The sequence below is a fragment of the Chlorocebus sabaeus genome, chromosome 2 (assembly GCF_047675955.1).
Source record: "Chlorocebus sabaeus isolate Y175 chromosome 2, mChlSab1.0.hap1, whole genome shotgun sequence".
Classification (NCBI taxonomy): domain Eukaryota; kingdom Metazoa; phylum Chordata; class Mammalia; order Primates; family Cercopithecidae; genus Chlorocebus; species Chlorocebus sabaeus.
In genome coordinates, this window is record NC_132905.1 from 74,539,375 (window position 1) to 74,562,750 (window position 23,376).

Genomic DNA, 23,376 nt, shown 5'->3' on the forward strand with positions numbered 1-23,376 from the left:
TGCCAGCAGAGGGCAGTCACCCCATGCAACGAGGCAAAGGGTCAACTGAGCTGCTAACACACAACTATCTGCGAACAGTGGAACTAATAGAGAGCACTTAACACCCACTCTGGGGCTTCAGGGTCATGGGCATCCTCACCTGGGAGCCACCATGTTCCCCTCAGGGTGACACTCCTGGTCTGGCCACTGGCCCTGCACAGAGCGTGCTCTTGTATCAGTGCCTGGAACAGCTGGCTGGATCCCACACTTACTTGCTCACGTGCTCCCTCTTGCAAAGCGTCGAGTGCAGCAGTCCGAGTAGAGGCCACTTGCCATGAGCAAGCATAATAAAAACCTCTTAATTAACCTTTTGTAAATATGAATACAAAGAAAGTGGTTGAAATGTTACAAAATTATGGAAGTGCTATAAAAGACTGAAAGGAAATATGTAATTGTGTCCCAAAGATTTTTCATAGGAAATGTTTAGATTTAGGAAATGATTATCATCTATTTTTACTTAGCTAAAAGAATATATTATAATTATAACAAGTAAAGATAAGAAATCAGTGGAAATAAATGGTAGTGACAGCACAGAAAAGTGAATAGGTTAAAATGTTGCAAGTTTTAAATGAATAAAATCTAATTCAAAGTAATTGACCTTATGAAGAGAACACTTTGACTGGAAATTTCAGTTAAGTTATACTCAAAGGAAGACTTGATCGGAGTTTCTGTTTAGTTTCCCATTTTCTCTCTCAGTATTTCTCACCTTGTCAAGTAGAATTTGTTCTCAGCTTAAGTTTTCTCAAAGTAAAGTAGCTGAAGTAGTTGCACAGTTTACATTAAAAAAATATTTAACAGTGCCTAGAAGAGAAAATAATTTTCCATTTCAGTACTTACCATGAGTCTGATTGAAGCAGCTGAGATTGTTTGTCCAGTCCTAAACCAGCTATTCTAAGATGGGTAAAATGTATGAATTGTCTTAGAGATCTCTTGGGTTCCATGCCTAGAACTAAGAGAAGAATCAATCAAATACACAAACCTTATGGCTACTACATACTGGGGGGTAGTGGAATAGATGCCAGGAAGTCAACCAAGCATGCCCAATAAAGTCACGTTCAGAAGCAATACATAGTGCAAATAACATTGTGAAAAACACTAATTGAATAGAAGAAAGACTAGACACATCCTATCACAGAGCCAAAGAAAATAATTGAAACAAAGGAGACCATTTGCTATATAGAAAAATATATCACAAAGAAATAATCTGCAAACAATAAGCAATTTAAAAGATGGAAACAGAATGCACATCAAAAATGATCATCAATAGCATAATAGAAGAAAGAATTCCACACTATGAACGGAACTTGGATTGGAAATCTAAAACAAACACAAGAATTATCATGCTGAATGGGGAATAACTGAAATTCTTTCCTCTAGGATCTGGAACCGACAACTATGCCCACTTTCTTCACTATTATTCAACATAGTACTGAAAGTCTTAACTAGAGCAATCAAACAAGAGAAAGAAATAAAGGGCATCCAAATTAGAAAAGAAAAAGTCAAATTATCCTTATTGCTGATGATATAATCTTATTTTTGGAAAAACCTAAAGACTCCACAAATAAACGACTACAACTGATAAACTTAGTAAAGTTGCAGGATAAAAAAATCAACATACAAAAATCAATAGCATTTCTATATGACAACAGTGAACAATCTGAAAAAGAAATGTAAAAGTAATCTCATTTAAAATAGCTGAAACAAATTTAAATACCTAGGAATTAGCTTAACTAAACAAGTGAAAGATCTCTACAATGAAAGCAATGAAATAGTGAGGAAAGAAATTGAAGCGGACACACAAAAAATGGAGAGAGATTTCATGTTCATGGGTTGGAAGAATCCATATTGTTAAAATATGCATACCACCTATAGCAATCTATACATTCAATGCAACCCCCTCAAAACACCAATGATATTCTGCATAAACTGTTTTAAAAATTCTGAAATTTATATGGAATCATGAGAGACCCAGAATGGTCAAAGTTATCCTGGGTGAAAAGAACAAAACTGGAGGAATCATATTACCTGACTTCAAATTCTGCTACAGAGCTATCGTAACGAAAGCAGCATGGTACTGGCATAAAACAGACGCATAGACTGATTGGAACACGACAGGGAACTGAGAAACAAATCCACACACCTATAGTAAACTCATTTGTGACAAAGGAGCCAAGAACATATACTGAGAAAAAGACAGCCTCTTCAACAAATGGTGCAGAGAAAACTGAATATCCATATGCAGAAGAATGAAACTTGATTTGTATCCCTTGCCTTATTCAAACATCAAATATAAGTGCATTAAAGATTTAAATCCAAGACCTCAAACTATGAAACTACTACCAAAAAATGGGGAAACTCTCCAACACACTGTCCTGGGCCAAAATTTCTTGAGCAATACCCTACAAGCACAGGCAATCAGAGCCAAAATGGACAAATGGGATCACTTCAAGTTAAAAAGTTTCTGCACTGCAAAGGAAACCATCATCAAAGTGAAGAGAAAATTCACAGAACTGGAGAAAACATTTGCAAATTACCCACTTGGCAAGCGATTGATAACCAGAATATATAAGGAGCTCAACTACTCTATAGAAATACAAAGCTAATAATTTGATTAAACAATGGGAAAAATGTTTGAATAGACATTTCTCAAAAGAAGACCTACAAATGGAAAACAGGCATATAAAAAATGTTCAACATCATTGATCATCAGAGAAATGCAGATCAAAACTACAATGGGATATCAGCTCACCATAGTTAAAATGGCTCTTACATGTAAGTCAGGCAATAACAAATGCAGGTGAGGATATGAGGGAAAGGAAACCCTTATACTCTGTTGGTGGAAATATAACAACCACTATGGAGAAGAGTTTGGAGGTTCCTCAACAAACCTAAAAGTAGAGCTAACATATGATCCAGCAGTCCCACTGCTGGGGATGTACCCACAAGAAAGAAAATGATTATATCGAAGAGATACCTGCACTCCCATGTTTGTTGTGGTACTGTTCACGATAGCCAAGATTTGGAAGCAACCTAAGTGTCCATCAACAGATGAATGGATAAAGAAAATGTGGTACATAGACACAATGGAGTACTATTTATCCATAAAAAGGAATGAGATCCTGTCATTTGTTGCAACAGGGATGGAACTCGAGATCATTGTGTTAAGTGAAATAAGACAGACACAGAAAGACAAACTTCTCATGTCATCAGTTATTTGTGCATGCTAAATATCAAAACAATTGATTTCATGGAGATAGATTATAGAAAAATGTTTATCAGGAGCTAGTTAGGGTAATGCAGAAGCTGGGGGAGATGGAATGGTTAATGGGTACAAACAGTAGTTAGAAAGAATGAGCAAGACCTGGTATTTCATAATACAATAAGGGACTATAGTCAATAATCATTTAAATGTACATTTAAAAATGACTAAAAGAGTATAACTAACTGAATTGTTTGTAACACAAAGGATAAATGCCTGAGGGGATGAATATCCAATTTTCCATGATATGATTACTATGCATTTCATGCCTGACCAAAATATCTCATGAATTCCATAAATATGTAGACCTTATATATACTCACAAAAATTAAAAAAAATACTAATACATGGTAAATATGGCAAAATTGTCAAATTTTAATGAGAAAGAAAGAAATTATCAAATATCTCAAGAAGAATTATTTTTCCCAAATGAGTGGAAATTAGGCATTGCACTTTATATTTTCCATATGCCATCTTACTTAGTTTTAATCCTCCCTACTATAAAATGGTAAGATAAATCCTAGTATCTCCACGTGGTACTTGAGGAAATTGAAACTGCAAAACTTTTAAGCAACACAAGTGATAGAGTTAGCAAGTTCACATTTTAACCTAGGCCCACCCAAAAACAAAATCAGCATGTCTTCAATGTGCCATTTAAGAAAGCAAAATGAAAGGACAGCTGCCAGAAGGTTGGATACAAAGTAGAACTCTAGTGCAACACAATTGTTATTGATGTGAACTGACAATGACCACGGAAACTAAATACTCCTTACACAGACAAGGAAATAGAAACACTCTTTTCTCCCTCTTACCCCTGAGTGACTTTCCACTAAGGTGAGCCAAACTTGGGTTTTAACCAACCCACTCTCAGCAAATGAACAGCGCCCTAAAGTTAAAGAATCTCTCCTCTGTATTCCCTGTAATAGATGCACCTAACCGACAGGTAAATATTCACAGGCTGCTCTACAACTAATAAAAGGATATATTCAGCCTATTAAAACAAGTTAAAACATGACAGTGGAAATATATTTTAGCAAAACTATTTCTAAACTATTTTAAACTGCCAAACCACTAGCTTCCTTTAATTTGGGCTTTCCCATGTTAACATACAACATTCTTAGTGGTGGAAAACCTTCAGAGAAAGAACGAGAGAGAGAGAGAAGGAAAAAAACAGAAAGAATGTTCTAATGTCAAAGAGCATGAAAAATATAGAATACAACAAGCAAAAATATGAATATGCTTTGGTACAAAGAGGATGACATATTTTATCCCTTCTGTCTCCCAAATCCACCAGACACAAGATACTGGCTTGAGGAGAAAACTCTTAGCATAGGATGCAAAGCAGAGTGTGCTAGTTATGTTGTGCTACCTATTGCTAACAGTGACATTGAAAGAGGCCTTTTTCCTGAGTTACTAGATTGAAATAAACATTCATTGTACAGAGGCCATTAATTTTAAAAAATCAGAATCCAATATATGTGCTGGGGGTTGAATCATATCCCCCTTAAAGTTTGTATGTTGAAGTCCTAACTCCCACTACTTCAGAATGTGATCTTATTTGAAAATAGTCATTGCAGATGCAATTAGTTAAGATAAAATCATGCTGTAGTAGGGTGGGTCTCTAGTCCAACATAACTGATGTCCTAAAAAAGGGAGACTTGGACACAGGCACATAAACACAGGGAGAACACCATGTGAAGGTGAAGGCAGATCTGGGTGATACAGCAAAAACCAAAATGCTAAAGATTGCCAGCAACTTACTGGAAGCTAAGCTTGGGAGAAGCATGGAAAAGATTCTCACAGCCCTCAGAAGGAACCAGCTCTTCAGACATTTTGATTTCAGACTTTTAGCCTACAGAAATGTGAGATAATACATTTCTATTGTTTTGGCCACATCGTTTGTCATATTTTGTTACAGCAGCCCTGGAATATTAACACAGTATGTAATACACTATCTTTTGAGGAGAGATGGTTATACAAGATGATTAATATATTTAAACTATGGACCATAATACAGGCATAACTAATTTATCTGTTCTCTGGGTGGGAAAAAGACAAAATGAAGAGAAAAATGAAGACACCAGCAGCCATGTGTGCTGGGAAGCATTCTCAGGGGCTAGGCATTTCAAACCACTTCTAAAATCAGGCTGTTTTGTGTTGGCACCATAACCTTAGTGAACAGCTCCATAATGCTTTTCAGGAGCCTACAAAACAAAAACAAAACAAAGCAAGCCCCAATTGATTATACAGCATCACAAAATTGAAATGAATATAATTTTAATAAAATATCTATATTTATAGCGTAAGAAATTGGTTAATTATGAAGCTAAAAGTGAAAATGGATTTATAGTATTCAAAAGTGAGATTGCATTTGATTCTACATGAATTCTCAAGATTATATGATAATTTTGGGGAAGTAAATGCCAAACAAATTAAATGCAACTCACTCATAGTTCAAATAGTAATTTCAGAAGTAAAAAATGTAACATTCTGTCAAAATTTTAGAGCATATAATTTAATATATGATTATATTTAAATATGTATATATAAGATTATATGAAGGATCTTCCAAAGTGATATAGTTTGGATGTTTGTCCCCACCAAATATGTTGAAATGTGAACCCGAGTGTTGAAAGTGGGACCCAGTGGGAGGTGTTTGGGTCATTGGGACATGAAGGGCTTGGTGCCATCCTTTTGGCAATAAGTGAATTCTCTGTTAGCTCACACAAGAGCTGGTTGTTAAAGAGAGACTGGCATCTCCTTTTCTCTTGCTGTCTCTCAGTGTGACACATTGGTTCCCCCTTTACCTCCTGCCATGAGTAAAAGCTGTCTGAGGTTTCACCAGAATAGGTACAGATGCTGGCACCATGCATGTATAGCCTGCAGAATCCTGTGCCAAAATAAATCTCTTTTATTTATAAAGTATTCAGTCTCAGATATTCCTTTAAAGCAACCCAAAATGGACTAACACAAAAATGTGTAACACAAAAGGCTCTTAAAATGTAGCACATAAGAGTATTCAGCAACAAAACTGTGTTACTGACCTGAAAGATTTGCAGGAAACTAATTTAAATCACTAACAATATACTAATGTTTCATAAGGCAAATAAATTAAGTTGGCCTTCTCCATTCTCAGTTTCAATTAAAAAAATTTTCATTTTCTAGAGTTTCAGTGATTGAAAATATGTCATGAATTACTGCATTTTTCATCTGCAGTTGGTTGAATCCTTGGAGGCAGAAACTGCAGATAACAAGGGCCAATTAAGGGACTTGAGCATTCACAAATTTGGGGATCTTCAGTGGTCCTGGAACAAATCCTTACATATATGGAGGGCTGACTACATTGGAAAACCAGAAAGAATTTACTTTAATTCATATAACATGGTTTGGCTCTGTGTCCCCACCCAATTCTCACCTTGAATGTAATAATCCCCATGTGTCATGGGAGGGACCCAGTGAGACGTAATAGAATCATGGGGGCAGGTTTTTCCCATGCTGCCCTCCTAATAGTGAATACGTCTCATGAGAGTTAATGTTTTTGTAAAGGGGAGTTCCCCTGCACATGCCCTCTTGTCTGCCACGTAAGACATGCCTTTGCTCTTCCTTCACTTTCCACCATTTTTGTGAGGCCTCCCCAGCCATATGGAACTGTGATTCTTTTAAACCTCTTTCTTTTATACATTACCCAGTCTTGGGTATGTTTTCATTAGCAGCATGAGAACAGACTAATACATCATATAAGTGTTTTAATATTTTCAAGTAATAAATAAATGACAAAACATAGACAATTGTTATAAAGTTTAAAGGGAAAAAATTTCCATGGAATACATTTTTTTAGTTTATTTAAAAAAGACAACTCCTCCATAATCTTTACAGATTTTGGATCAGTATGACAGGTAACTTAATAAGAAACTGAGATTTGTTCCTGGAGTTATTTTTTATAAAAAATTCAGTCTTTCTAAAGCTAGTAGAAAAGCCAAAAGACATTGTAAACTATTTCAGTTGAGTGAACTTCACATTCTTTGAATGTTTCTTGTCACTAATATTTTCATTAAATCAAATATTTTGATTTGAAGAATGTTGTTTTGTGTCTTTTTTTCTGAAGTGTTTTGTTTGATTAAAACAATGCTGATATGAATGTTTTGATTTATTTGGTTTGTTGTTGATATTTGGATTGGCCCTCAACCTGCACTGCATCTTTCCTTTGGAGAAGTTAGAAAAGTAAAACTGTTTCTGAGGCTTCTTTGAAGCTTGGGCACTAGGAGTGAATTAGTTACCTAATCAATCAGAGGATTTCACTCAAGATTGGAAGGCAGACATGATGCACAATCTCTTTGAAACTTTTTAACATTACTGCTGATTAGGAAGGTCCAGGAGGTAACAGGGCCCTTTAGAATCATGGGTGTCAAGAAAAACACGCCATTGACCAGATTCCCCTACTTTTAAAACGAGGGTTTAGAATTCCATTTTTTCAAGTTCCCAGTGTTAAGTCCAGCATGACTTCAATGGTGACCACAAAGAAATAGTGCTCAGTTTTAGAACTTGCACCAATACCTTCAGTCACTTTAGTACCTAAGTTATACCTAGTTGTAGTGAAAACTCATATTATGTTGCCTCAGCATCTGTTTTAAATGCAAGTTTATTTAGCTTTCTTGTAACAGAGACAGGACTCAGTCAACCTTGACAAAGTTTTCAGTTCCACACTACACTCAAATCGCTTGAGCAGGTTGCCAGAGATAGGAACTTAGAGGCATCTCTCCTGCTGGTGGACTGGGCTTCCCGATTTCCCACCGCTTCCTTTTAATGGCCCATTCAGACCATGCATTCAAACTTAAGGCGACCTACACCCCATTCCCCAATCTAGACTGCTAGTTGCCCCACAATCTCTCTCCTTTTGCCTGTGCTTCCTGACCTTTGTGTATGTAGTTTTTAGGCATGAAGCGTACCCTCTAAGGTCCACAGGTACTGAAAAGTCTTAATCTTACATTGAACCTCAGATACTCAGGTTCAATACTTTAATTTGACCCAGAATTAAAACTATAAGGTGACACTTATTTAGGAATGGAAGCATAGATAGTACAAGATTCTTGGTTCAAGGTTAAAAATATATTTATTCTTCAAAACCAAACTAGAATCTGATTTCATTACATTTGTTCTACAATTCATATTGTCTCTTATGGTCAGTGGTCTCTGTTCAATTATTCAGGAAAATCTGTTCATGGATGGACCTTGGCAATTAGGTGCATATAATACTATTTGACAGCACAATCCCATTTCTAGAATCAGGAGTGTAATTCAGTAAATATGAACCTATGAAAACAGAACTACCACATAGACAACTTGGAACAAGGGCAAATTATGTCCGCCCTGTACTACACAAGCCCTTCTACGACCCAGTTTGGGCTCTCTTTATTACAAAGCCATCTTATTGTTCCCCAGGGCATAATTTTGAGTATCTCTCACCTGAAACTCAGTACCTGAACTCCCCAGGGGGAAGAGAAAATTGTACACCTCCCTTGCCAAGTCTAAGTTCCTCCCTAGTGTTCATTTCCTCCCCGGGACAGTATGCTTTCCTAGATGACTGGACTTGAGAATTCCAACACACTTTATGGAAAACCATGTTCTCTGCATACAGAGAGGCTGGATCTGCCTTAGGCTTCATGAGCATAATGTGTCTGAACATATGAATTCTATGTCACTACATTTGTCCATGTGTGAGTTATTCCATATAAAAATAACAGCACACATGAGTCTTAAATTGTAGATTGTGGAATAGAATTCAGAAATCCCAGTTGGTTCTTCTTTATGGTCTCTCAGACAGCATGAATCCACATATAACACAGCATCTTTGCTCTTAATATCCTTTGATCAAATGCTTGAACCAGACCACAAACAAAATGTATTTGCCAAGAAGCAATAAATATAATCAGAAAAAGTGCAGTCTAAATCCATATTTACAAAAGAAACATTTCTAAGTGGGATCTTGATATACAGACATAATGAATGAAGAGTCTCTTGTATCATTTGGTAGCATAGTTTAGTTCATCAGAGTCAGGGTGTCTGGAGAGTCAACATCCCAGATTGGGAACTTCGCTTGAACATTTCATAATTGAAAGCCCATTAAAGTGATTATCTGAACACTATAAACTTGCCTGCTCTGGAGGTAAATTCAAGCCTCAACCTCAAAAATCTCAAGCCGAGTTTATAAGCTCGGAGTGGTAAGGCACTCTGGTTTTTTAATCATCAAGATGTTAAAAACCCTTGGTGTCCAGAATCAGCTGTTGCATATTCAAACCTTGAACTTTTGAAGAAGGAGAGACATTGCAAAAGGACAGTCAGGCCAAATGGAAAAGAAGCAGTCACAAGACTGAGAAAGAAAAAAGAAAAAAGTCTTGAAAAATTGGTAACGGTGAAGTCCTCCCAGTTTTGTGAATGATAGTTCTGCTTTCATATAGACCTTATAGTTTGCATTATTAGCAAATTCCAGTCATTCTTATCTTCTTACTTAGTGACTATGTTCTGTGTGACTCTGCCAAGGTTGCCATAGCAAAGTACCAAAGATTGAGGGACATAAACAACAGTAGTTTATTTTCTCAAGTTCTGGTGGCTACAGGTCTGAGCTCAACGTGTTAGCAGGGTTATTCCCTTCTGAAGTCTCTCCCCTTGGCTTGTAAATGGCCTTCTCTCTGTGTTTTCACAGTCTTTCCTCTCTAATATGTGTCTCTGTCCTAATTTTCTCCCATCATAAAAACATCAGTCATATGGAGTAGGGCCCACCTTAATGACCTCATTGTTAATATAACTTTACCTCTTTGAAGACCCTATCTCCAAAGACAGTCACTTTCTGAAGTACTGAGGGTTAGGACTATAAAACATAAATTTGGGGAAATACAATAAAATCCCTAACATGTTACGTATTCTAGCTGTACCTTTCTCTTTGTAATATCTCTCGGAATTTTCACCCTCTCTTAGGGCAAATATATTGAAATTAAAAATAATACTTACATTGAAATTAGTATTTTGGTGTATCTTCTCCTGGTTCTGGCAATATAAAAAATTAAAACTCTTTATAATATTATATAAGCTCTACTGTGTCCCATAATTTTCCCATCAAAAATGAATTATGAGATTATTAAATGTATGAAATATTACTCAGGAAAGTAGAGTATAATGAATATGTACAATCCACTGCATGAAATAAATGAATAACATTTTAATTATCCCTTATTTTGACCATTCAGGAGATGCACAGTATTTTCTGCCTTTACAAATAATAACATAATGAAGACACCTAGAAAGAAGTATTTGTGGGTACATTTCATCAGCCCATAGAATAAACTCACAGAACTTAAAGTATAATAAATTCCAGAACTTAAAATATAATAAATAAGTTATTTATTATATTTTGATATAAAAGGATCCTTCTAAAATTAGAGCTTTCAAAGTAAAAGGCAAATTACTATTTCTAAGTCTATGAATATTTCAGAGGTATTTAAGTCTGCCAAATTACTGTTCAGAAGGAAGTTATTCATTACAGATCACACTACAGTAAATCATCAGTAACAAAAAATGAATTGCCTAATATTTTTCATAATTATATGCAAATTTAGTGCTTATTGTCAAACTGACTTCAAGTTGATCAAATAATTTATTGCATTTACTTATTTTTATCTCCTTAAACTTTTAATCAATTTTTCCATTGACATATTTGTGCATATCTAATTGTTCTGAGAAAGTTTACCATAAAGATCAACTTAAAATGGATTATGGTGGCTTGTCCACACTACCATTTTAGTAAAGAAAATTTGCCTATTTGAGTTACCCATATTTTATCTTCCAGTAAAGCACATCATTGAATGTTTGGAACAAGTTCTATAATGAAAATTTTAACTTTGATTTTGTAATTTATTTATTATACTTTAAGTTCTGGAATACACGTGCAGAACATGCAGGTTTGTTATATAGGTATACACGTGCCATGGTGGTTTGCTGCACCCATCAACCCATCATCTACATTAGGTATTTCTCTAATGCTATCCCTCCCCTAGCCCCCTATCCCTCGACAGGCCCTGGTGTGTGATGCTCCCCTCCCTGTGTCCATGTGTTCTCATTGTTCAGCTCTCACTTATAAGTGAGAACATGTGCTGTTTGGTTTTCCATTCTTGTGATAGTTTGCTGAGAATGATGGTTTCCAACTTCATCCATGTCCCTGCAAGGAACATGAACTCATCCTTTTTTATGGCTGCATAGTATTCCATGGTGTATATGTGCCACGTTTTCTTTATCTAGTCTGTAATTTGTCAAATTTCCTAAATGTACAATGTATTTTTTTTGTATTTGTGTACATAAAAAGAATACAAAGTTTGAGACAGTTCAGTCAAGTCATTGTCTCCCTGACTTGCTTTATGTGTTTTAGCAGAAAAAGAAATATAATTTGGTCATTTAATTTCTTGTTTTATATCAGGATACTATTTAGAAATACAAAGAAATGAAGTTACTTTTCTTGGCATTCTGTTAATTGATTGTAGGACCATGATACAATTGGCACAGAAAAAGTCTTTTATGAGATAATCATGGTGGCATATCATCAGGGCAAGGGAAACAGTATATTCAGATAGCTAAAAGAACTACGAACACACTATATACTGAAGGAAAAAAAAATGTGTTTCATGAATAGGTGGCTGTAACACGTGTGTGAAAGTGTTGGTGAACTCAAGGCAGTTATGGAAAGAGATGATGGTTTTTAATGTTGGACGAGCTGTCACTTAGAATGAAGAAACTTATGCTAAAGGGCTGCATAGCTGCCAACAATAGTACTGCTAGCAATCAGTTAAAATGGAAAGGAAGGTAGAAATTTGTTCTTTATAAAAGGATTCTTCTAAAATTAGAGCTTTCAAAAGAACAGTGTGAAGAATTCTTCATGATTTAATGTAACACCTTTCATTGGAAGAATTCGAATTGTAGCTATAGCAGTCTTTCAGAAATGTAGTACATCTTATTGTATATAGTAACAGTCCATAGAATTAACTAAAATCAGCACATGTGGCTATTAATATCTCCTGAAGTTCATTGATTCTGAGTTCATAGTCATAATTTGATTGTGTTTTATCCTGGTTTTATGGAAAATAACACAAATATGTTGTTATAGCATATTAAAAAATAGAAATTGTGCCAAAGGAAAATTTATGATATTATTACATGCATACCACTTTTTGTAATTACTAAAATCTTAAGGACATGTTCTGACAACTTTTTATTAAATCTGAGGATATTGACTTAACTGGAGATAAGGCAATTATGTTAACTTCAAAGGAAGCATATAAGACTAGCTTTTGTAAAATAAACATTTGAAGCATGTTTTTAATCATGATGTATTATTATAAATCACACACATAGAGCTGAGATCATGCCACTGCACTTCTTCGTGGGTGACGCAGCCAGACTCTCTCTCAAAAAAAGTAAAATAAAATTACGTACATAAGTAATAAGATAAAAAAGGATATTGAATCTGACTCCAAAATAACTATTGCAAAAATAATGTGCTGTAAATATTAAATTATTTCATTTGTCCTCTCCTAGTCTATGTTCCCTTGAGCATTTCACTTGCAAAACTGAGCCATGAGTCTAAATATTTCATTGTAAGAGGGAGAAAATAATGGAACCCTTTGGCAAACATACTACTGAAAAAAAAACACTCAATCTAAAAATATGCACATATGGTAGATAGAAGACTTTCTAAATTTCTTTGAAATCTCACAAATCAAGCTTGGAAGTTACATGTCATGTCTGTATAGCTATATTCCTTAGTATGGATAAGGTGACACTTCTACAATGACATTAAAAATAGTTTTGCAGGCGGGGCACAGTGGCTCGTACCTGTAATCCCAGCACTTTGGGAGGCTGAGAATGGTGGATCACTTGAGGTCAGGAGTTCAAGACTGGTCTGCCCAACATGGTGAAACCCCGTCTGTACTAAAAATACAAAAATCAACCGTGCATGGTGGCGGGTGCCTGTAATCCCAGCTACTCGGGAAGCTAAGGCATGAGAATTTCTTGAACTCGGAAGGCAGAGGTTACACTAAGACAAGATGGCACCACCACATTCCAGCCTGGGCGAGAGAATGAGACTCAGTCTCAAAAAATAATAAATAAATAAATAAATAATAAAATACAAATAATTTTGCAGAATGAACTTTCTATTGATTGAAAATTATAGAGTTGACAGTTATATTGTAACAGAAATCTAACAAGTCATTTTAATCTTTTGATTAATATTAGGAGATACCTTTCTTAAACATAGCTATTACAATCTATAGTAAAGATCTTATTCAGTTGAGTAAATGTTTAAAACAGTTAGTTAATATTGATGAGTTTATTGTAGTACTACTATTTAAATTTTGTTTTTTAAATTAAATGTTCCTTACTTATTATGGCAGAAGGAGGCAATAATTTGGTAAAGATAAAAAGCCAAAAATTTCATTTGAGCATGGGGGCAATTACTACTCAATTATTCTTTTAATATCAATTGCAAAGCCTTTCTAAGCCAACCATGTGTTTTGAGATTTATCCTTGTATCCTCTTCACTTAAAATTTCATGGAAACACTATAATCATGGAAATTTGTAGCTAAGCAGAAACCATTCAGATAAGAAATAAAAGTCCTGAAAGAGAAAAGAACTTATTCAAATAAAAGAAGAGAAAGAAGGTAAATTTGTTTGCTCTCAAGAAATTAGTTTCATTAGTCAGTTCAGGATTTAACACAAATTGCAAGGGTCACGGTGGAAACTGAGTTTAATGTTGAATCAAATGATAGAAATCGAATCATAATTTAGGGGAGTAAAAATGTAAATTGGATTGAGTTTTTAAAAATTGAATTTTCTTTTTCTGCATTGTTAACTCCTTCTACTCCTCCACCTCCCTTTCCTCTTCCTTCTCCTCTTCTTTTTCTTGCTCCTGCTTTTTATGATAAGAGAAACCAGATAATGTTTTAGGTTTTGCTTAGTACTAGTATTATTTAATACTCATATATTTTATATACTTCATCAATGTATTGTCTTGCATTTTTCTTTGGACAAAGGCTTTTTAATAACAATTTCAGTTTAGTTAATAGGTATAGAGCTATTCAGACATTCTATTTTTTATGTCAGTTTTACTATGTTGTATTTTCCAAAAAAAATTGTCCATATCAAAATCTTTAAGTTTGTTAGAATAGAGTTTTTCATAAATATTTGCGTATTGTAATACCTTTTATTATTCCTGACAATAAATAAGCATTTTCTTCTTAATCAGTCTTGCTAGGGGATTATCAATTTATTAATCTAAACATTTTTATCTATTCTCTACTTACTTAATTTCTCATATCTTTATAATTTATTTCCTTCTATTTACTCTGTATATAAATTGCCTATCTTTTTCTAGTTGCTTAAGATTGAAAATTATATCACTGATGTTAACCTTTCTTGTTTTCTTAAAATATTTACAGCTATACATTTCCCTTTAAGCACAATGTTACCTGCGTTTCACAAATGTTGATAAGTGTTGTTATCATTATAATGAGATTCTAAATGGTTTTCTTGTGATTTCTTTTTTATTCCATTAATTATTTTTTCCAAACATTTGAACTATTCTGTCTAGTTTAATGTTATAGTATCAAATTTAATTTTATGGTTGTGAATAAATATTCTTATCTGACTTCGATTTTTGACATTTCTTGAGATTTATTTTGGGGCAGCATATATTCTGTCTTGGTGAACATTTAATATGCAACTGAAAATAATGCATTTTCTGAAGTTTCATAACTGTGACATATTGTTCAGTGTTCTACAAATGTCATTGAGGAAAAGGTCATTGATAGTGTCTTTTAGATCCTATGTATCTTTACTGGTCTTGTGTCCAACTAATCTATCAGTCAGTGATAATTCAATATGAAAACCTGTAATTGTCCATTTTTTCCTTTACTTTTTCTGTTTTTGTTTTATATACTGTCATACATCAGGTAACCACGGAAATACAGTATGAGTAATGTGTTGTTAGGTGATTTTGTCATTCTGTGAACATTATAGAGTGCACTTACACAAGTCTATAACCTACTACACACTTAGCCTGGATGGTATGCCTTTTGTTCCTTGGCTACAAATTTCAGCGGGCTTGTGTTCTGAATACCGTAGGCAATTGTAACACAATGTTAAAAATGTGTGCATCTAAACATAAGTAAACAGAAAAAAGGTATAGTAAAAATAACATATAAAAGATAACAAACTGGTACACTTGTATTAGGCACTTACCTTGAATGGAGCTTGCGTGACTGGAAGTTGCTCTGGGTGAGTCAGTGAAGCACTAGTGAGTGAATATGAAGGCCGAACACATCACTGCAGTCTACTGTAGACTAGATAAAACATTGTACACTTCAGCTACATGAAATTTATCAAAAATATTTTTCTTTCTTCAATCAATTCTTAATTCAACTTAGTTACTACAACATTTTGACTTCATAAGGTAGGTATGTTTACTTCGGCACCACTACAGGCACATGAGTAATGCATTGCACTGCATTTCAATGGCTATACATTTTTTAGCCCCATTATAATGCCGTGGGACCACCATTATATATGCAAAACAGAAACAACATTATACAGCACATGGCTGTATTTTGAAGCCATAATTAAGTATGCAAACATTTATGATTGTTATGTCTTAATGAAATGTTGCACTTTATTTCAGGTAATGTTTATTGTCTTGGAGCACACTTTGATATTATAGTATTCACACAATTTACATTTTTACATTTTAGAGAGTATATCTTTCTCCATCTTTTATGTTTTAGTCTATTTGTGCCCTATATTAAATATACATATCTTTAAAGAGGATATTTGCTGCAAATATCCTGAACCTAAAACAAAGTTAAAAAAAAAAGAGGTGTTTGGGTCTTGCTTGTTTTAGGCTACCTGTTTCTTTATGTTAAATACACATATCTTTTAAAGAGGATGTTTGGATCTTGATTATTTTATTAAATCTGACAATATAACCACAGCTAATGTAATAATTGGTATAGTTGGGGTTACATTTGTCAATTTGCTAATATCCATTAGCTAATTTTCTGTAATTTTGTTTTAATTTCTTCTGATTTTGCTTTGCTGTTCTTCCTTTTCTGCCTTCTTCTGGGTTATGTTAATTTCTCAGTGTTACATTTTACTTCTACCATTGAATTTTTGGCTATGGCATTTTGTGAATAATAGTGCTTACTGTAAGGATTACAATAGGCATCTTTCACTTACTGCAAGCTACTTAGGGTTAATATGGCACCATTTAATTTGAAGTGTGAGAAGCTTGAAATGATACTGTATGTAAGATGTATATATAAGATCCTGTATCTCTTCTGTGTATTGCTCTTACAGTGGGTAGTTAGATCTATGAGCAGGGTAGGAGAGCCTCTTCCCCTGTGCCAGACAGGAATGTCAGGGGACCATCAGGTGAAGGTCAGGAAGTTGTTACACTGTTTCTCTAAAATGATCATTGGTTATAGCCAGTGCCAGGGAAAGGCAGTCTCCCAATAAATAGAAACACCTGAGACTGGTGATCAGAAACTTCCCGATAAGATCCCAGAAGCTGGGTGACAGGGCTCGAACATGCACACTAAGAGCCAAAGTGGTGGAGTTTAACTGATATATGTCTTTCTAGGGATATTTGGCTGGTAAGGGAAGGACACCTCAAGTGAGCATGCATGCAACTCCGATAAACACGCTGTGCCTGCTCACCTCCCAAATGCCGGCAGGCCCCTGCACATGCGGACACCCCACCGCTAGGGAAGAATCAAGGGAGAAGGGACTCAAGAACCAGGAAGCAGGTCAATATATCAAACTCAAGTCAAAAGGACAAACCACATACTTGATCCCTTCAGTCGCCCACTAGACCCTCTTCCAAGGGTACTTTACTTTCTTTCATTCCTGTTCTAAAGCTTTCTAATAAACTTTCACTCCTGCTCGAAAACTTGTCTGTATCTCTCCTTCTGTCTTGTACCTCCTTGGTTGGATTCTTTCTTCTGAGGAGGCAAGAATTGGGGTTCCTGTCGACCCATATGGATTTACTGCTGGTGACATACTTTGGTGCCATGACATAGATATGTTTTGCTGGGAACGTATTTTGGTACCATGTGACTCAGATACCTTCCACTGCTGACATACTTTGGTGCCGTGTGTCTCAAATACATTTGGCCATTAACATATTTTGTTTCCGTGACTTTGACACAGTCTTCAATGGGAAGAGATCTTTATTCCTCCGTTGCTTCGGCGGGAGGCATTCAACACCCATACACAGTTTTCTTCTCCCGTTCTTTCTCCTGCTTACTAACAAACCCTCAGAACAATTCCTCTTGGCCATAAGCGACTCTGCTCACACTCACCCACCAGGCTGATCTCTCAGCTCACCCTGACTGGCAGCTTGCAGAGGTGGGAATAACCTTGGGGTCTGTACTGAGTAGATCTGAGACAGGCCCTCCTGGACAGGAGGCTTATAAGAGTGGTAGGGCTAAAGCCTAAAACCGTGCAATGTCTTGGGTTTCCTCTGCTTTTTCAACTAAAATCAGCTCTTTCCAAACACCCAAACAGCATATTCTCCTGTTTTCTCTGCCTGTATTCTGAAATGACCATGCACACCCACAGAACTATCTGCTTTGGTGGCAAGTCTGCCTCTTTGCTTTAACTTCACATGCCACGTGAATTCTTAAACACACACTCCCTGTTATTTGTGCACCCATGGCTCTTGCTGCATTTGTTTGGCAGCAAAGACACAGGCTGCCTTGCAGAAATCCCCTGAGATTTATACTCGTGTTTACCCTACCAGCTCAGATGACCACAAACCCTTCCCTTGTCTGCTGACACATTTCCAGGACAGCCACTACTTGGAACTCCAGCTCTCCCAGCTCCTTATGACTTACCATATATTTTCTGTTCCTATTATACCTCAGAGTCGAGTTTTCAGTGACTTTTGAAGCAGTTTGTCTAACTGCATAGGGCCTCACTCTGATCCTTTAAGGATCCCACCTACTTACTTTTTTTGAGTTAGCACCCATTTGGAAGGAGGGTGAATTCTTCTTTTGCCAATTGTGAGTTCTTCCCTCAAGCTCTAAGTCTTCCAGAGGTTCTTCATTTATATCAAGAGGGAAAACAAACATTGCCCTCTTGAATTCAAGGGCTGCTATATATTCAAGGATATTAAGGCTTTCCATGATTATTCCTCTTGCTTCCTACCACTTCCTTCTGTATCCTCCATTTCTCTAATTACTTCTGCATTCCTCACAACATGCATCAAGACCTTCAAGGTCATATTTGAAGGGAGAGTGGAGGAAAGTCCAGTCCCCTTTGGGCAGTTAGGTGAAAAGCAGGCTTCTCCTGTACTGAAAGAACATGGAAAATGGAAATCTGAGAAAAGAGAGTAGCTTTTTCTTTTTCTAGAATATTCCAAGCAAGTGTCACTACAAGGTCATGGAAATAAGGACATAGGCTGGCCCAAGGCCACAGGTACAAGAGACCCACAGGACAGAGATGAACTGTGGTCCCAGGCTAACAGATTACCATTAGAACAGAGATAAATGAAAAGTTAGGGGTACATATTCTTAAATGGTTAATTGTGATGACATGGGACCAGAGGTACACAGTTTTACCAGTTCATCCCTAAGGATATTGGGGGACACCCCATTCAAGATAATAGAAAAGTAGAGGGAAGACGTCGTTATTCCTTTTTGTTTCTCTCTCTTTTCTGTTCTCTCTTCACAGATGGGTAATTATGTCTTCATACTATAGGACATGCCCCACGGATGCATCCCCCAAAAGTGGGAAAAGTTTGATTTCCCCAAATCTTAAAACCAAAAACTAGGTTTCCTTTGTAATATTGTTTGGCCTAAGTGTTAACTGGGAGGAAATTACAAAAGTCAGTCGTGGAACCCAGTGATCCTGTGCAGGAGGTCCTCAGATTAGCCTTCTCAGTCTTGTATAACCAAGAGTAGAAAAAGGAGCTCAAGCCTGTAATCCCAGCACTTTGGGAGGCCGAGACGGGCAGATCACGAGGTCAGGAGATCGAGACCATCCTGGCTAACATGGTGAAACCCCGTCTCTACTAAAAATACAAAAAACTAGCCGGGCGAGGTGGTGGGCGCCTGTAGTCCCAGCTACTCGGGAGGCTGAGGCAGGAGAATGGCGTGAACCCGGGAGGCGGAGCTTGCAGTGAGCTGAGATCCGGCCACTGCACTCCAGCCCGGGCTACAGAGCAAGACTCCGTCTCAAAAAAAAAAAAAAAAAAAGAAAGAAAAAGGAGAACAGGGTTAAGAAAAAGGAAAAATGCAGGAACAAAAGGCAGGATCAAGTATTGGCTACTTTACAAGCTCTCGAGCTCCCTCTAGGTTGTCCTAAGGACACTCCTCCAGGTAATTGTCATTGGTGCTGGAAGCCAGGCCACTGGAAGGTAAACTACTCCAATGAGATAAATAGGAAAAAGACCCACATGACTTGTCCTCTCTGCCACAAGCTCAACCACTGAAATGGAACTTCCCTGAGGGCTTAAGGGCCCCAGGACAGAATCCCAACCCCTGGTGACCTTGACCTGAAAAGGCTCTCTGCTTTAGCAAGCTCCCAGTTCAGACATTGTCATCAACAGAACAAGGACAACTATGGAGGCAGAAAGTAAAATTACAATTTTCCCTTTTGGCTTCAAGGGATGACTACTCTGTGCTAATCTTTGAGCAACTCTCCTCCAAATTCTGTCAGGTAATGAGGCAAATTGCACCTCCTCCTTCCAAAAAAAAAAAATTCACACCTCTTCGGGGCAAAAATGTATTTACCAAGATAGGTACCTGCTTAATATTTACTCAACTTCTGAATTCATCTTTCCCTATAGTAGCTCTATTTCTCTTGTGAAAGCTACCTAAAGCTGCAGCCAATAACTTCAGTCTGGACTGTCCTACCTCAGGGGTTTAGAAATAGCCCATACTTATTTAGACAAGTCTTAGTAAAAATTTAACTGAGCAATCTGTTGAGGGTGGATGACTTCTATAGTATGTAAGTAACCTCCTCATTTGCTCCTCCTTTACAGAACTCACCCAGTAACAAGCACTACAAAGCTTAACTTTCTAACAGAAAGAAAATGACTTGTCTCATTCAAACTTTATAAAAATAAAGAGGTATTTCTGGTAAGGAAGGTTATAAAGAAAATAGATTTTATATAAGAAATAATCTTGTATGGTAAAATCTTGTCCTAAAGTAAAGTAACTGGTTGTTTAAATAGAGGAATGTCTAGGACAAGTCAGAAAGTCCAAGCGTGTTGTACATAGTCTGTGCAATTCATGAAAAGATTTATAAGAGGGAATTTATGAAATAATATACAATTCTAAAGGATATTAGGCCTACTTAATGCTTCCTAAACTGCTCCTATGACTCTAAACTGTACAATATCACTGCTTTAAAGCTAGGCAAGTCCAGGAGACATATACAGTGTTAGCCATGACCCCTAGCTATGCTGGAAAGAGTCAGGCCTTATCTTCATTTCTGTCTGATGTCCTATGCTCCAAACCTCATACATAGTTAGAATCACTTACCAAGTTTTTTAATAAAAGTAAAAGTTGCTAAGAATTAAGACTACTTAATTATTTAGTACTTGAGACTTGAGACTACTAGAAAAATAGTTTTACTGTTTTTCATGTACTTGAGACTACTGAAAAAAGAGTTTTACATGCAAGACAGATAAGGAAAGTAGAATATGCTTTTGGTAAAAGATCATGAGAAAGCATGGGAATGTAGTTTATTGCCTATTTTAGAGGGTTAAGTTGTTTAAAGTTAGATTAGATAAAACTAGAAGTTTAAGTTGTGGAATGTTTGTGAAAAATTAATCATGTAAAAGAAATTGTGTGAGTGAACATATTATCTAAAATTAAAAGGATATTATTCAGTTTGTCTGTAAATTAAACATTGGAATAAAAACACAACATAGTTTTCTTAGAGTATTGTTCTGCTCTTTAACAGAAAATTGTAAAGGGTTATAAAATGTTCATGAGAATCTTACCTTATGGTCAGACTGATTAAAATGGAACAGATTTACCTATTAAGGTTTTATTGAGTTGGGTTTGACATTAATAGCACACTAATGCATAGGTAACATTTGGATTTCTTTGGACTATATTTTTATAAATGTGTTATTGGTACGTGTGTTCCAAAATTATGCAAAACTCCTATAACTCTGACATAAGTTAATATATGTTATCAGGAATAATTATAATTACTATGTTAAATTATTGTGTACCACCAAGGTAACAAATTTCCTTGTCAATTATGACTTTGACTGTGTCTGCCCTAAGATGTTTTGTCATCCATGAACATTAGTTGTCTTGTTTTGATTATTTTTAGAAGGTGGTTTTATAAACAGCTATAGTACTCTAACAGGTATTCTAAAACACAGGTTTTCATAACTTCAAGATTGTGTCATTAGAATAGAGATATGGAGAGCTAAAATGTTCATAAGTATCAAGCAGAACATAGACTAAATGAATAGAAGACTAAAAGAATTCTTTTATGAATTTTTGCTTAAAATGTTGTTAATCCTTCATTTGTCTTTAAAAGACAAGAAAACTTATCTTTTGAGCTATTTACAGCTTTTAAAAATTGAGTAAATAAATTATACTACTATCAACATAATTTGGAGCATAGTTTTTTTTCCCCTACCTGATTTCTCCTGAATTTGAAAACTATTTGTGAATATTCTTAACTCATGGCAATACAATTATTTGCATAAATGCAATATGAATCTGTTTTCTTTTGCAACAGGACGCAATTAGAGACACTGCTTGTTTTATCAAGGCTTTGACTGAAATAATGTGCTTTTTTTTAAGGAATCCAATTTGACTTATAGAGACAATAAAACCCCTTGGGAAAACTGGCCTCATACCTTGTCTACACAGTCCCTGTACAGGGTTCCTGACATCTGGTAAGTAAAAAATGTCACTTTCTGGAAAATGATTAATCTTGGTGTGTTTTATGTAAATAATCTGGCCAAGTGTAATAAGACTAGAACTTATTTTGCAAACAAATCAGTCCTATCATGATTTATTTTTCATAAAAATAAGATCTAGAGAGAGAAAAAAATTATGTTTTAAGAACTATGGTACACTGTTCTTAAGTTCTAGTCTCATCAGTTGTTTTTGAGTTTTTGTCTGCAATTTAGACTAACCCTACTTACTCCAGTGAACCAACTAGTGATCTCTGGCTGCAGCTCAGAAGAAACAAAAGGGATGGGTAATGAAAAAATCTGGATCAGTATTGCAATTCTTGGCACATACTGGAATTGGCTAGCACCCCCACACACCCAATTCTTAGCAGTTATGACTATAGCCACCAGCTACCTGGGTGTGTCACCTGTCATCACCCCCTTATTTCACTTTAACATTCTGCTAAATCTAATAACCTGATTTGTCTTCTCTTGCCTTCAGGCCATCACGCTCTAGATGATCATTAGTGAGGGATACCGTCCTCTCAATATTTAAGAGTTACCCTCCTGCAGGAGACCCCTAGACTGCCCATCAGTGAGACATGACAGAGGTGAAATCCTGCCCATGTCTCCCTTGGACCTGGCTGGATACTGCTTTCACCATCCCACAGAGCAAACCCTTCCCTGACAACTAGCAAGAGGCCAAGACCCACAGAACCACCCTTGCCCCTCTGTGAGAAGGAAGCAGTTACAGAAAACTGACCTTCATCCATTTTTCTCCAAAGAATTGTGGTCTTGGACTGTTGAGGGGGAAATTGTTACAGTAGGTAACTAGTCACACACAGGCAGGGTAGGAGAGCACTCCCTCTCTAGGAATGTTAGACATCCATCAGATGATGGTCAGGTGGTTAGTAAATCGTCTCTCTAAATAACAATGGTCACATCCAGTGCCAGGTAAAGGCAGTCTCCCAAGAAACAGAAACACCTGAAACTGGTGATAACCAGCTTCCCAGTGAGATCTCAGGAGTTGAGTGAGTGGGCTTGAGCATGTGCACTAAGAGGTAAAATGGTAGAGTTTAACTGGTATATTACCACCAATGGACATTCGGCTGG

General features: G+C 36.2%; 2 long non-coding RNA genes across 3 annotated transcripts in view; one reads left to right on the plus strand and one right to left on the minus strand.

The window, feature by feature from the left end:
* The window catches only part of LOC103217630 (uncharacterized), a 549,839-nt gene extending 527,576 nt beyond the window's left edge, over positions 1-22,263 (plus strand). For both annotated transcript variants that reach the window (XR_012091516.1, XR_012091512.1), the window contains one exon: positions 22,169-22,263. This is a non-coding gene — a long non-coding RNA (uncharacterized lncRNA). The remainder of the gene's footprint in view (positions 1-22,168) is intronic.
* The window catches only part of LOC119621448 (uncharacterized), a 30,504-nt gene extending 7,443 nt beyond the window's left edge, over positions 1-23,061 (minus strand). Inside the window, exons 1-2 of the long non-coding RNA XR_005237998.2 lie at positions 23,027-23,061; positions 877-988 (exon numbers count right to left, since the gene is read on the minus strand). This is a non-coding gene — a long non-coding RNA (uncharacterized lncRNA). The remainder of the gene's footprint in view (positions 1-876; positions 989-23,026) is intronic.
* Positions 23,062-23,376: the final 315 nt, after the last annotated feature.